Source organism: Dermochelys coriacea, chromosome 1, assembly GCF_009764565.3.
Source record: "Dermochelys coriacea isolate rDerCor1 chromosome 1, rDerCor1.pri.v4, whole genome shotgun sequence".
Classification (NCBI taxonomy): domain Eukaryota; kingdom Metazoa; phylum Chordata; order Testudines; family Dermochelyidae; genus Dermochelys; species Dermochelys coriacea.
In genome coordinates this window covers 22330042-22345350 of record NC_050068.2, presented here as the reverse complement: position 1 = coordinate 22345350, position 15309 = coordinate 22330042, and the positions used below count along the sequence as shown (strand labels likewise).

At 40.4% G+C, this 15309-nt stretch overlaps 1 non-coding gene across 1 annotated transcript; it reads right to left on the bottom strand.

Moving 5' to 3' along the window:
- Window positions 1-3319: 3319 nt before the first annotated feature.
- Window positions 3320-3393, bottom strand: TRNAI-AAU. The gene has a single exon. It is a non-coding gene; the product is annotated as a tRNA-Ile (tRNA).
- Between the last annotated feature and the right edge of the window lie 11916 nt (window positions 3394-15309).

Genomic DNA, 15309 nt, shown 5'->3' with positions numbered 1-15309 from the left:
TCAGCTTCATAGAAAGAGATACAATATGCCTTAATTGAAATGAGACACAACTCACTGGAATTTATAGGAATTTCTCTTAATCTATATTTTCAGTTCTCTGAGCAAAAGACTAAATGTATCTATAGTCATTTTCTATCATTCCATCATCAGTACATTTTAAAAATATTTTTATATTTTAGCACGTTCAAACGAATTCTTCTATTCTATTCTGTAACTGAAAACAAAAAAAGATTTTTAAACAATAACATGAGCCAGCCAATGGCTAGTATGAAGTGGAATTTATATTTACTGATCAGCACTTGTACTGACCATTTAATTGTGTGCATCACTATTTATTTTTCAAAAACCAAATCATGCTGGGGGTGCTCTACTGCTGGGGGGTACCATATACAAAATGAGACATGAAATCAAGGTTTTTCTGAGTGCTTATGGAAATATACATGGCAGTTCTTGGAGGGGTAGCAATTTCTGTTGGATATGCTATTCAGTTTGACTTTGTGTCCTGGACTGCTGTATAGTGTTGGTGGTCATTGATAAGATGTTGTGCATTTCACAGCAAAGGTTCCTTTATTTCAGAATTGAATGTAGTGATCTGCTAACACGAATTGTGTATTCATTTTAATTCATCCATCACTTTCAGATCCTTTGGAATGAAAGGCATTATATAAGTGGCCGGTGTTATATTGTTATATGGGAACATCAACAGTGGTAAGAAACATTCTTCTGTGTTGGACTAGTCAAATTATTGTGCCTATTCTTCCCAGTTGAGGATATAGCCACAATGACCATGTTTTTACCACCTAACTCTATTTTTGGCCCCTTTACTTCTCACTACTGTTTAAATAAAAGAAAACCACTGGATATTCAGGAATCCCTACTGTAATTTGAACACTGACCATGGTTATGGGTGTATCAGAGCTGCATAAACATTTAAAACCAGTGGTGAGGCTGACTTTTGGGCAGAACATAGCTGCTGTTTAACAACCCATGGCATCATGAAACAGCTTTTTAGGACAGGAAGTTGATAACAGATTGTGAAGTATTTTATGTTTTCACATGAATCCTCCAACCACTTTGTAGAAGGTCATCAGCCTCATATTCTCCTGTTAGTGACTTAGCCCAGCGAAAATGTAAGTTGACAGTGAAATAGTAAAGACATCTAAAGGCAAAAGATATTATTTTCTATCTTGTCAGCAATTTGCATGAAAATATTATGATGATTCAGGGAACAACTATAGAAACAGTCAGTCCTCAGTAGACCTGCAGATGTTCAATAAAAAGCCAATCACCAGAAGCTTAAAGTTAGCATAATTATATTTTTATGTACAGTAGTGAGAAAACTTATAAAGCAAAGGACCAGCATCTACTACATCCTAATTAACGCTTTAAACATGGCATCACAGGTGGCTGAATCAGAACAATGCAAACATTAAATACAAGCAAAAGCTTAATTGTATTTTACTGAGCTGTGCATCTCTCTGCTTACTGTACAACCCACTTGTTCGAGGGCTTTCCCTTCACCCTCTCCCCTGGTTCTGGTCTCGCAGACAGAAAGCAGAACACCAGAAGTCCGAAGTGCAGGCAATGCGATGTTTATTGGGGTTAGTTTCCAGCAAACATGTATACCATAACTCTGATGCCGCAGAGCCTTGTCTCCCAGCATCTCATTCCCAGCTCTGAAGTCACAGAGCATTTATCCTGTCTCCCACCTTCCCAGCTCTGATGCCACAGAGCCTTGCCTGTGTCCCCCTTCCCCATTCCCATTTCCCACCTCCTCCTTCATAGCAGGCCCAAATATACCTGCAATGCATGCCCTCAGTCCCACCCCTTACAACTTATGGTCATGTTCCAGTTTGGAAGGTGGTGAGTCTAGGGTCTTGGTCCCCCCTCTTTTGTATCCCATGGGAGGTATGAGGTGTGAGGCTATGCTCTGGACAGGGACAGGCACTTCTTTGGCCTTTTAGTGATTTATACCTTTCCCCCCAAGCCCCGCTTGCCCCTCCCAACTGGTTGCTTGACCTTGCCTTGAGAGAAGAGCCAGGCAGCCTTCCAGTGTATGCTCATATATTACACTCCCACCATACCCATTAACACTTCAGTTCCATCTCTTATCTCTTTTCACCTCGTCTGCTTGTGGGCAGATGTAAAACATAGTGTCTTTGTCCTTTGTATACACATATTAGTAAAAGATATGAGTGCCAAAAAGTCAAACCCAAAATTCTATCTCAGGCTGACAAACAGCCTTATATGCTAACACCACTCCAGAACTACATCCATTGCTTTGCATTTGTCTGCTTCTTTGTTGCCTTGTCAGTTATTTAGATGTTGTGTAACTATATTAGTTAATGTGTGTGCAGTGTTTTGAATATATGACTCACAGTACAGACACTAAGTATTACTGTTATCCCTTTGCAACCTGAGCAGCTAGTCAAAGTTTGGGACCTTGAGCATGTTCCAGTTAGAAGTAGAAATTGATGGTGTTTGATATTTTCTTTGATGCAATATTTTTTATTTACAATGAATATACAAAGTCCTGTGTTTCTGAACACAAAAGGAACCAAGAACAAAACAAATCAGTTCTTAACTTACAGACCCCAAGCCCTTTTAGCCAACACTAGACACAAAAGAATTCTCTCTAGCTTTTTCCAAAGTCAAACTGTGCTTATAGGCTCCTATTTGGCTTTCTTACCTCTTCCTCTCTCTCTCTCTGTTCTTGTCTGTTCTCAGTTTCTGTGTGAAATCTCTACACACACACACACACATACCTCTACCCAAAACAATATTCAGCTCCTGGGCAGGTTCACACACCACTTTTGTCTTAGGTAGGGGCTCATACTTACAGTTATGTTAATTTAAGGGTGAGTCCACACCTATCAATTGCAATGGCATTTTAACTCAATCCAAAACAAACTCATAACACCAAACTCATAGCACTGTTATTTCCGCAAAAAGAAAAGGAGTATTTGTGGCACCTTAGAGACTAACAAATTTATTTGAGCATAAGCTTTTGTGAGCTACAGCTCAATTCATTGGATTTTCCACTCAATGCATCCGATGAAGTGAGCTGTAACTCACGAAAGTTTATGCTCAAATAAATTTGTTAGTCTCTAAGGTGCCACAAGTACTCCTTTTCTTTTTGCGGACACAGACTAACACGGCTGCTACTCTGAAAACTGTTATTTCCATGAGGTTAAATCTTAATGACATAGAGAAAAGATAGTGTTTAAAGTCAAACAATCTCATGTCAAGAACATAATCAGGATTCCAGTGCTTCACCACCCTCCAAACAGATGCCACCCTCTCCATCCAGCACACAGAGTGGCCAGCATAGGGCTTGAAACTGTGACCTTGGCATTATTAGCACCATGCTCTAACCAGCTGAGCTAGCTGGCCCACAAGGTATGGGCTCATGCTTGCTTGGCCTAGCCTGGGGATTGTGGCAATTAAGTGCAGAGTATAGTAGAGAGGGAAATCCACTATTAGTGTTAGTGCAGTCTACTCAGATTTCAAGCCCCACCATTGCAAATAAGGGCTTAGCCCCATCCACATTAGGAGCTGCACTGGCACAGCTACACTAGTGGGTATAATCGGGGTAAGTCCTTAGTCTAGACAAAGCCTAGATTGTCAATTTTTGCAGGAAGGGACCTGCCTTTCTTGGATCTCTAAAGCACCATATCCATCCATGATACTTTGTAAATAATAGTGGTAAAATCAATAGTTTTGTCTGCATTAAACATCCATGTTCTTTCTACTGGCACATGTTCAATAAAAACAGGCAAAACTCCCAGTGAAATCAAACAAGATTGAGTTGAGCAAGCAGTACAAGTTACACATGACTCATTTGGTAGATGTGGGTGTAACTTTCATGCTAAGTAGCAAGGCGGACGGGATTGTAGCAGGAAAACAACCATCATAAGATATGTTACAAATGTGCAAAACAGCACAAGTTGTGGGAGCTGCTTTATTTGACACCTTTTTATTCTTCCTGCGGGCTTGTTTTCTTGCTACACCCTACCATCCCATCAGCAAGATAGTTTCCCTGATGTATTCCCCCTTGTGGGCATGGAATGTACTCTGCCATTTACATTACCTGTGAATTTGGCCCTGCATAAAGCCAGCGGGATTTTGACTATAGAAAATATCAGTGATTTTGGCTCACAATCAATTAAGGGAAAAAACAAGTGTGCGTTAGCTTCAATTTCAATTAGAAACACATTAGGAGGGACAACAGTTTTATTGGTAAATAGAGAAATAAGTGGGGAAATAAGTGTTATTGTCAAGTTTCTAAGATAATATTAATAATAGTGGAACAAGCATGAAACAAACTAGTTAATTCTTGACAATGTTATTTTAATGTGTTTTACAAAATACTGCACCAAAATAAATATTTACACAATAAGCCTTCATGTCCCTGAAGCAGCCAGCAACTCCCATTGGACCGGCCATATTTAACCCCAGCATGCATCCTATATTGTAGTTACATTTGCAATCATATCATGAATTATAGCAGCTTGGAGAGAGTTACAGTGGTCTACCTGGATTACAGAAATGATTTGAAGCCTCTGAAAAACTCTTACCTCCATCCCTCCCTTTTGAATTCACATTAAAAATCATAAGCATTTGATGCAAAAATCTTTATTGTTTCTAATAGTTTAAAATTTTTATCTACAGAATGTCTCAAGTCAGCACATTTCCATCTATTTATTGATTCTGCTGCAGGATCTGCATGACCAGACCTTTCCATTAGGGAGATTGGGGCAGATGACCTATGCAACCACTTGGGGTGCCGGTCTTGAGGGGTGCTGGGCTTGGGGTGCTGTTTTCATTGCTAGCGACAAAAGGAAAAATAGAATGTTTGAAGTTAAATTTTTCAGACATTCCATATATGGAATTATGCTAAGCTCCTAGATGTTCTAGACCTTTGTAGAATCTCATGGAACCTTCCACACTTTCTGAGAACTACATTTTCCTCAAACTTCCTACAATGTTGTTATCCATGCACTCGGAGGTGTATAAGGGGCATGGCATCACCAGGCAGTCAGTGAGCTATAAGAACAAACTGAAGTGAAGTGAGAACCCAGCTGCAATATTGTGAACCCGCTTTCCTTCTGGTAATAGCTCACCTTACCTGATCGCTCTCGTTACGGTGTGTATAGTAACACCCGTTCTTTCATGTTCTCTGTGTATATAAATCTCTCCACTGTATTTTCCACTGCATGCATCTGATGAAGTGAGCTGTAGTTCACAAAAGCTTATGCTCAAATAAATTTGTTAGTCTCTAAGGTGCCACAAGTACTCCTTTTCTTTTTGTAGATACAGACTAACACGGCTGCTACTCTGAAACTTGTTTTATTGTGTAATTGTGAAAGTGTACTTGTGTTTTAAGACTTGAAGAGTGTAAGTAGCAACTAATATAGGACATATTTAATGAGATGCCAGAGATGACTATTGAACCCCTATTTATGCAACAATATAAAAGAAATATTGTTATTTCTTTTGCCATATTTAACACATAAATGGAAGGAGGTCAAGCTCAGACTCAAACTGAATAAATGCATAGATGCAGAAAACTAGCACACTATCAATGTAGAAACCCAGCATTGGAGGAACGTGTTCAAGTGTATTATCTCAATTACCCTCTTCCTTGCAAAGAATCATTTGGTTTTCCAGGGCTCATAGGATAATTTGTTCATTCAACGTAATGGTAATTTACTCAGTTTGGTAGAGCTCCTTGGGAAATATGACAATGTCATGCGTGAGCACTTATTTGAAATAGTTCATAAACAAGCTATGGACCATTATGGCAGCAAAACAATTCAAAATGAATTGATTGACCTTATGGCAAGCAAGGTACTCAATAGCATATTGATGTGGCTCAGCAAAGCAAAGTATTATGCCGTAATAATGGACTGCACTCCCGACATTAGTCACAGTGGAAAGATGTCATTTACAGTAAGATTTGTTGATGACGAGAACGGCTGTATCCAAGTAAAGAAAGACTTTATCTATTTCCGGTCTGTGGACAACTCTACTGGAAAAGGCCTAACAGAACCGTTTATGAACATTTTGAATGATAATAAAATAAAGCTTCAGGAATGCTGTGGCCAGGGCTATGACAATGGCAGGAACATGAAGGGAAGAAACAATAGCATCCAGGCAAGGGTCTCTGCGCTGAATCCTAGAGCTTTCTTCATGCCTTGTGGCTGCCATTCCCTCAACCTGGTTGTTTCAGATGCAGCGTTAGATTCAGTATCTGTCTTCAGAGCTCTGCAAAGGAGATACATCCTGTTTTCAGCATCAATTATCAGGTGGAAGAGCCTCATGGCAATGTTACAAATCTGACCACTGAAGCCACTAATTGACACTTGCTGGGAGAGCTACACTGACCCTTACAGAGTAAGGCCAGTGATGTACCAAGTGACTGAGGTTTACGATGCCCTGATAGAACTTGCATTCATTGGAAGAAGAGACAGTTTGGTTATGAGGGCAGAGATGAGGTGATGGGAAGCTTGGAAGAAAAATTCAATAGGGAATTTTTTTGCTTTCTTGTTAACACTGTTGGAGTGTCCATCGAAGAAAGGTTCAGACAAATGAAGCACCACAAAAGGACCTGGGGGGTGGAGAGAGGGGAGGACTTTAGTAAGCTGTTGACAGACCGGAATGCACTCTTGAACAATTGTACAGACCTTCACTGGATTCTGACACATGGGGAATGTTCAAAAGGCAATGATAAAGACCTCTATGTCGAATTTGACAATATCTGTCACATTTTACAACAAGGGCAGCACTCTCCACTTCAAGTTCTCCAGTTCATTCATGGTGCAGAGCTGAAGGACACTTTTCCTAACATGTGGATAGCTTTGAGGATTCTGCTCATGCTACCAGTCACAGTCGTGTGTGGTGAGCACAGCTTTTCGAAGCTCAGGCTCATGAAAATATATCTTCGATCGACGATGGCCAAGGAGAGACTGACATCGCTTGCTATTTAATTGCTTGAAAATGCCATTGGCCAGCCTCTGAATCTGTCTAACGCTGCGCTTCAGTTCACGAGGGCAAAGGCGAAAAAAGCAACTTTTTGAACCAAAGGACTAGGGTTAACATTCCAAGGCTGTCACCTACTGTAACACTATTTAATACCAGTCCACACAATGCTGGTGCACAGTTCAATTTATTGATGTGAGTACATTTCAGTCAGTCATTCTTAAAATTAAAAAAATTTCTATAAACTTAGAGGAAACAAATTTTTATTTGCTTATATATGGCATGAATAAAGACAGATTTACAGATCCTAGCATGAAAATTTGTCATCTTATATGACAGGGATAAATCATGCATGCAAATCGTGCATTAAAGTCATGAAATGGGCTACAAATGCAATAAAGAATAAGGTATTGAAAAGTTTAACAAATGGAGGGGAGGTGCCAAAGATGCTCCTTGCCTGGGGCACCATTTGGTCTAGGGCCAGCCCTGCTTTCCTCCCACATGAAGTCGCAAAGAGTTTGATGGAGATCAGAGAGAGTGCAAGGATCTGGCCACACACATGAAACTGCAGGATCAGGAGTTATGTCTTTATTTAGCTGTAGATGCACTATGCTATTTAGAGAGACATTGACAAGCCCATGTACTTTTGGCTCTCCTCTGGGCTAACTTATGTGAGGAGGAAGAACCCAAGCTCTGTTCTAAGGAATGAGAACGCAGATGAATGAGCCCCCTGCCAGTGCCATGAGTTAGATCCACCCCTTTATACCTCTGACCCTGGGAGTTTCATAACCCACAATGTTACAGGGCTGAATGAAGCCTTAAGTTATGACTGCATGACTGCACAAATTAAGTTCACAGGATATCAGAAATGAAGCTATATCCTTCACACCCTTGTACCTAAATATTAGTACAGAAGACGAGCCAGATTCTGCTCTCATTTTCACAGCTACAACTCCACTAACATCACTAGGGTTGCACCAGAACAAGTGAACAGAATGTGGCCTACTGTGTCAAAATCACTTATCTTCAACCCAGTAGGGAAATTTATATACAAATATTGGTAAAAGGTACACTTCAGATTCTATCTTGGAATCATTTCACAGAACAAACTCCTAGGGACTACACAGGAGTTTTTCTTTGTGCAAGATCAGCAGTATCAGTTCCCTAGTGATGAAATTCCAGGTCCATTGCTTTATGCCTCCTTTCCCCCCAATGAGAGCAGGTGAGTGATAGCTTAGAAATAAATTTAAGAGCAGAGTAGCACAGTAACAGTGTGAGTATTAATAATCCAGACCTATTAGAAATATGTGAAGGAAGAACTTTATCTAGGGTAAAGGCTGGGAATATCTTCATATTTCATTGCTATTTGCCTAAGTGACTTAACTGGAGTTACTACTTATACTACTTATACTACTTATAATCTTGGCTCCTTAGCCATAAATATCTTTAATCAAGTTTTCTACATATATGCCCTCCACTCCCAGAGTGTTTAATTGAAGTAGGTCATTTTTAAATACTTTCAAAGTATTTGTAAGTTCCACATATTAAGTAAGTTGTAAGTTCCACATATTATACAATACATTGTGGATCCTCACAGCTGGATGTCAAGGTTCAAGCAACAAAGGAAAAGAATAGTTCCAAATGTTCTTCGGTGTGGCTACACTGTAATAACACACCTATGGCTGCCCCACATCAAGTGACTCAGGCTCACACGGATCAGGCTGCAAGGCTATAGAACTGCAGCATAGCCATCTGGGATCAGACTGGAGCCCAAGGTCTGGGACCTATCCCCTTTATGGGTTTCTAGTGGGGTGGCTGCCCCACTCAGATAGGCAGGGGTTAAAAGCAGCCAGGATAAGCTGATTGGGGAAGCAGCCACAGTTGGGGCCATGCCCCAATCAAGCCACAACTGGTCCTAAAAAGGGATGTGAGCCAGGAGCTAGTCAGTCTCTCTCTAGTAGTGGAGAGAGAAGGACCTAGCTGCCTGGGAGCAGGCTACTAGAGGTAGGGCAGCGCTGGGGAAAGGCAAGAGGAGCTGGGGAGCTCCAGCCTGGCAACTCCCCAGGCTGTGGGCCTTGCTAAAGACCTAAAAAAGGTACCGGGGCTGCAGAGGTACAGTCCTGGGTTAGGCAAAGGCAGCTGATCCAAACCCCCTTGCTGATGATGAGTGGTTTACAGACTGCAGTCTTCCCCAGTGAGAGGGGGCTGAATGATGACTGGCAGTAGCCACTGAAACAAGATGGCCATAGAGGGTTCCTGGGAGGGGAAACCCAGAGTGTGGGGGTACTGCTTGGGCAGAACCCTGAGGTAAAGGGGCATGGGGGGCTGGGAGGGACATGGAGCTAGTAGCAGGTGAGACACTGGCCAGAAGAGGGCACTCCAGAGCTGGTGAAGAGCTAATTCCCAAGATGACTAGCAGGAGGTGCCGCACCGGTGATCTCAATCCGCTACAGGGTCCTAGAACCTGGGTTCGAGCCGGAGCCTACTAGATGTCTAGACTGCAATTTTTTAGCCCAGCAACCTGAGTCCTGTGAGCCTGAGTCAGCTGACACAGGACAGCCATGGGTGTTTTATTACAGCATAGACATAACCGTGGATACTGTATTTTTAAAACATTAATTAGATTGAGGTGGCCCCTATTGCTTCTTCTAAACCTTAAATAACACTTTGGAGCAGCCCGGTGCTGTTTAAATTCCAGTCAGATCTGCCTTCCAATCTTCACCATTTCCTCAGAAATGTCATCTGGGGCAGATAAATAGGAAAAGCTATTAGCTGATCCACTGGCACATTCTGTGAGATTAATGAATACATCAGGGGAGAGGTCAGAGGCAGCATGGAAAAGATATGCTTTGCTGTCTCTTATAAAGGAACACAGAAATTATTTTAATCTCAGAACATTCCTTCAACTTTCCAATTTAGTAAACCACAACCTTTGGCAAAGGTGGTGCAGTGGAGACCTGTGCTTAAAATAACCTAGCAGCCTGGGGACTGGGGGAGAGGGGGCAATGTTACCAAAATCTGAGAGCCAAAAATGTTATCTGCATATCCATGCAGTGTGGGGGAGAAATTAAGAGGCACAAGATTATTGCAGTCAGAAAGCAGGTATCTAGGGAGGAAAGTGTCCTGTATCCAGCAATGCTGGATATCCAGCCACTACTGCTATTTAAATATTTGGGCTCAGTTCTAATATAGGAACACAGACTGATAAAAGCGTCCTTGCATGCTAGCCCTATTACATTTTAACTGTTTCTTGCTGTATTAACTATCTCAAGTGTTTGAGATTTTTTTAAAATATCATGTTTTCAATTTTTAAGACAATGAATTTTGGATTCTTTTGATTTGCCTTCTGGTTTTGGAGCTTTTAGGGTTTGTTTTTTCAGAATTTTCTTTATACCCAGCAGGGCTAGAGGCTTCTTTTTTCAAATGAAAGTGAAGGTTCTCCTATAATCACTTAATTCCTGAAGAAAAATTGAAGGGTGGGGAGGAAGTATTGTGAGACTCCTAATAAAACAGCATGAGTTGGCAACATGTGTTTGTGACCTTGACCCATTTATAACCAAACACACGGTCATTGGTGGGTTTTTTCTATTTAAAATGTAATTGTTTGGTGCCAATTCCTAAAAGGATCTATGGCACCTTAACAAAGGATTGAAAGGATACCCCTAACCCTGTTTTTTCTAATCTAGAGTTGTATCATAAAACCTGGAGATAAAGCCACCAACTGAGTCTCTGTGGGCCAATTATCCTGCACAATACAGACATGGTATCTCAGGTTGTTACGCTGGGGCTAACACATTCAGCTGCACCCTGCACAGCTGAGCCACAAGAAAATAAAAACAAATTAGGAGCAACGTGCAATTACCATCGGCAGCCACTTTGAGGCACTAGCAGGTAGCGGTTGTCTGGGTACATGTCTTTGCATCAAAGAAGTATTAGCAGCATCATTAGCCAGTTCCCCTGCCTAATGGCTCAATGGAGTACGATTTCAGCATTCAGTCTGTCTTCTGCACAGGTGTCCTGAAATGAAGGGAGAACATGCAACTTCCTCTCAGATTCAGCACACCCATGTGAGATGAGGCAGAATAGAGTCTATAATTCATAAAGACTATGGTAACTTTGCCCCTATAAGTTCATGAATGGAATCAGAAAACAGGAGATGAAGAAAAGATGGGCCAATTCATATGTGCCTATCCCTGATAAACTGATTGATGAAAAATATCATGACAGTGCCCTATAAAACCATACATCCAGAGAGAGTTTTATACAGTACATGATGTCATGCATGTTTTTAAAAGAAGATAATTTAAAGGCCACATGTGCAAAATAAGTAGAAGTCAGCAACAGACACCAAAAGCATTGAACAGTCAGTGATTTAATGAACTACTGGAGAATTTAACATGCACTTTTTTCTGGATCATAGATCATAGAATTTACTTGAGTTATAGAATTTACCCTGTACATTTGTCTAGATGTCAAATATAATTTGAATTCATTGGGGAGGATGAAGGACTCCATAGTAAAGCTACAGAAGGTACAATCCAGGCTCAATTTGGTGATTAAAATACTTTGTCATGTATTTATTATGCCAATTATACAGATGGAAGAACAAAGGCATGGAGAGTCAAGGGAAGAACCAGGAACACAACCCAACCATCTCCCAATCCACTCTTGCTGTAATCAATAGACAAAACTGTCTCAGTACAAAATACAGCTGTTTTTTTCCCTGTGACTCATCCCCTTCCTCCCTTCCAAGTGCTTATTCTTCAACCGTTTCCAGCTTCTGAAGGAATCTGAGTGTTTAGAATACCAAACTGCATTGTCACTTCCTTATGACTTTCAGTTGTACAGCAATTCCTAGGATTTTTGCAGAGATAATCTATTTTCTTTTTCCCTATGACTAGCCACTGAAGGGGAAATACAGCACTGTATTATTGCTCATGTATGTATCTCTCTCACTGACAACTCAACAGTTTGCCTTACAGTCTGATTCATGTCTTCTGAAAAACAAAGAAAGCATCAATAATGGAAGCAATAGTATCAAAGGGGCTTTTTCAGGACAAGTTATTTTCATGCCATTATTGCAGAAGATGACCTTGCAACTCATTAACATAATAGGCTCTACAAATGGCATGTTAGGTATATGAATCCATGTCAACAAACAGAAAGTGGGCATGACTATCAAAGACCAGGGAGATAAAATGTTGCATGTCTTGACAAATGGTAGCTTTGCATGCTCTCTACATCATCTAGTGTACAGTGCCTTGTATAAACTGATGCAGCATTGAGCAGAGAAAGAAGTCTGTTCTATTTACAGATCTATAAGCAGGAAGTCAAGTTCTGAAGTGGTAGCATAAGGAGGTTTTGAGTCATTACACAAGCCTACCTGAGATGTGCTTAAGAGATGTCAGACAGACAAGTGGAGTGGAGATACAGTCAAATGAAATGACATATGGAATCTTAACAGTGGTGAACAGAACTTTCATAGCTAAAGTGCACTGCAGACCCTTGTAAATACTCACCCAGCAGAAGCATTTATGTGAAGTCTTGGTGTTGAGGTAACATGTGGGTCATGTCTACCAACACTTCAAAGGCTGCAATGAACCACAAAGTTCTAAGCAAAACCAAGGCATCCCCCCAGAATCTCCATTGTTCGTAAAATATTGACAGACTATTTATGGAGCTCTTCAGACAATTGTTTATTGTTTTTCAGCATTAGAGTAATATGAAGGTGCTTCCCATAGGTCATTTGGCTTTCATTCTGGTCCCCATTGGCCCTTCTGCAGTGATAATGTTATGGAAGATTGCGGTCATTTTCATTTCACTCAGATTGTCACGTTCAACTTTCTCTGCCTCTCTGAGGTTGGAGTTCCATTATTTTTGAGAGCCCTAAACAGTTAATTCCTCTCAACATCAGGAAGAAACCCAACTCATCTTAGATTAAACACACATCCTGGGTGAAATCCTGGCCACATTGAAAATGTATCAGATACAGATAAAACAACACAGATATGTATATGCTTAATATGGGATCCTGTGTGCCATTCTATAACCTTGGTATACAATAATGGTGCAATTTTGCTTTGTTCCCCTAGTCAGAGCTATGCAGCTGTCTGTCTGTCTCGCTCTCTTCAGAGAGAGCTAGTCCCCCAGGGCAATGACACTCAGAACACAATCTTGTGTAGGATACCCCCTGGAAAGGAAATTTGTTCATAAGCTATTACAGTTCTCAATACACACTAGTTTACAATCTCCCTCTACCAACAGAGAACAGTATTTGACTATTTGCACTGTGACTATTTGTATAGCACTAACAGAATGGTAATTACATTATGGACAACTAATAAGATGTGGTCCCTTCTCAGCGAGCTTACAATCTATTTAGACAACATACAAATGTAGCAAAGGGAAAGGGAGGTCACAAGAAGACAGTATGAACAAGTGGGGAGGTAAGACACCTGTCTTATTAGTGCCATGATTTTTGCCTTTAAAAAAATAGGGGGAAGGAATTTAGAAGAATTTTCCCTAGAGGCTATAAATTGTTTCCTAAAGAGAAGATTGGGTTTTGCAGTTCTGATGGAAGAAATGCATTTTAAAAGGAAGCACCAGGAAGAGGAGAGAATGGAGACATTGCAGCCCAGGTTAGGAATGCATGTCTGGTGGGGAAGAATGAGGAAGAGGTCACATAGAAGAAGTGGAAAATAAAACACATGAAAGGGTTGGTGAGAGAGATGGTGTGGCCAGCAATCCAATGATATCTTTTCCCCCATTACAATCCTATCCAACTGATTCATATGACAGCTGTATTTTATAGCCTTCACAATAATGCTTCCTCCAATCTCCATTAAGCTCATCAGAAGGGGACTTCTATTCTCCAACTATAAACCACAATCTATTCTTTCATACAAGTGTCTCCCAGTACTCAAATCTGTAAGCATGTTTCCAAATTAGCCCTCTTATTGTTTGACTAAAGATTGCCCTTAAGATCTTCCTTCAGTGATCAAAAAATGCTGCACAAATAAGCTTCTTGAATAATGTTCTGCTAACATGCAAGGGAGTGAATAGAGAACAGTTTCAGGGACAGCCTCACTATTAGTATGCATAGATATTGCTCTGTTGGCAGGTCAGTCACTTGTATAAAGAATAGCTCAATTGCATGGTCCTTGATCACACCTTAAAACAGAGCTTTGTCATAGACAGTAAACTACACTGTCTCAGAAGAATGAGAGGACCTCAGTGGGTCACAAATGGGGAAGTAGTCTAGGAGATAGCTGAGTTCCTACATGTCAAGGGACTAAAAGAATTAAGACCAGAGTCTTGAAATGGAAGTCAGTGGGGAGCCAATGTCAGATGCAGTATGTTCTCCGTGGTGTTTCCTGATTCACGAGTGAACTGCTGCATTCTGAACACGCTCTAGTTTCCATTCTGCAGCTATATGCAGCTCCAGATCAGAGTAATTTACTCTACTCTGATACAGATGATCAATAATACTGCAATTTGCTCTTAAAACCCTGCTCATCTGTCCATCTTAAAGCACTTTCCAATGGAGAATGTCATTACCCTCCTTTTACAGATGGGGAAGACGAAGCAAAGACCAGTGATGTAACTTGTCCACGGTCACTTAATAACAGAACTAAATTCTGAACCCGAGACTCCTAGCTCCCATTCCACTGTCCTACCCTACTTGGAGATGATTTTATTATAAGCATGTTTTCAGTGATTATTTTAAAGCACTAATTAACAAGCCCTTCTATTGATAAACCATTTAGAATTTTTTTAAATGCCACTTTTTGATTCAATCAATTTGACAGTGTTCCTTTTAGCATTTGCTTGTAGAAAATGCTTCTTTCACATACTGTTTGAGCAGCACATTATTGGACAATTGAATTTTTAATATGATATGTTATGATTAAAAAGAAACAAAAAGCCACACATTTCCCCATACCTTCACTCCATTCTTAATGTTTTCTGGCACTATTTGTAGATAATCTGACCAATAATGTTTCTAGTATGCTAAGTGCCAGCTCATACACATTGGCTTTACTGGTTAAGTTATCAGGAAACAGATTTTAAAAAATCTCCCCATCCTCCATGGTAAAACTTGCTTGGCTTTTGGCATCATGCAAATACTGTCAGTTAGTTGAAGAGTTATGAAAATCATGGAAAAAGGAGATTAGACTGAATGTGTTTGACAAAGCAGTGTATCGACATTCTAAACAGGGCTTGCTTATGGAAATGAAATTTGGGGAGGTAATTCAACTATTAAAGCATAAAAATGCTTAATTAAATGGAATTCTTGCATTAAATTTCACTTTATTCTCCACATATAAA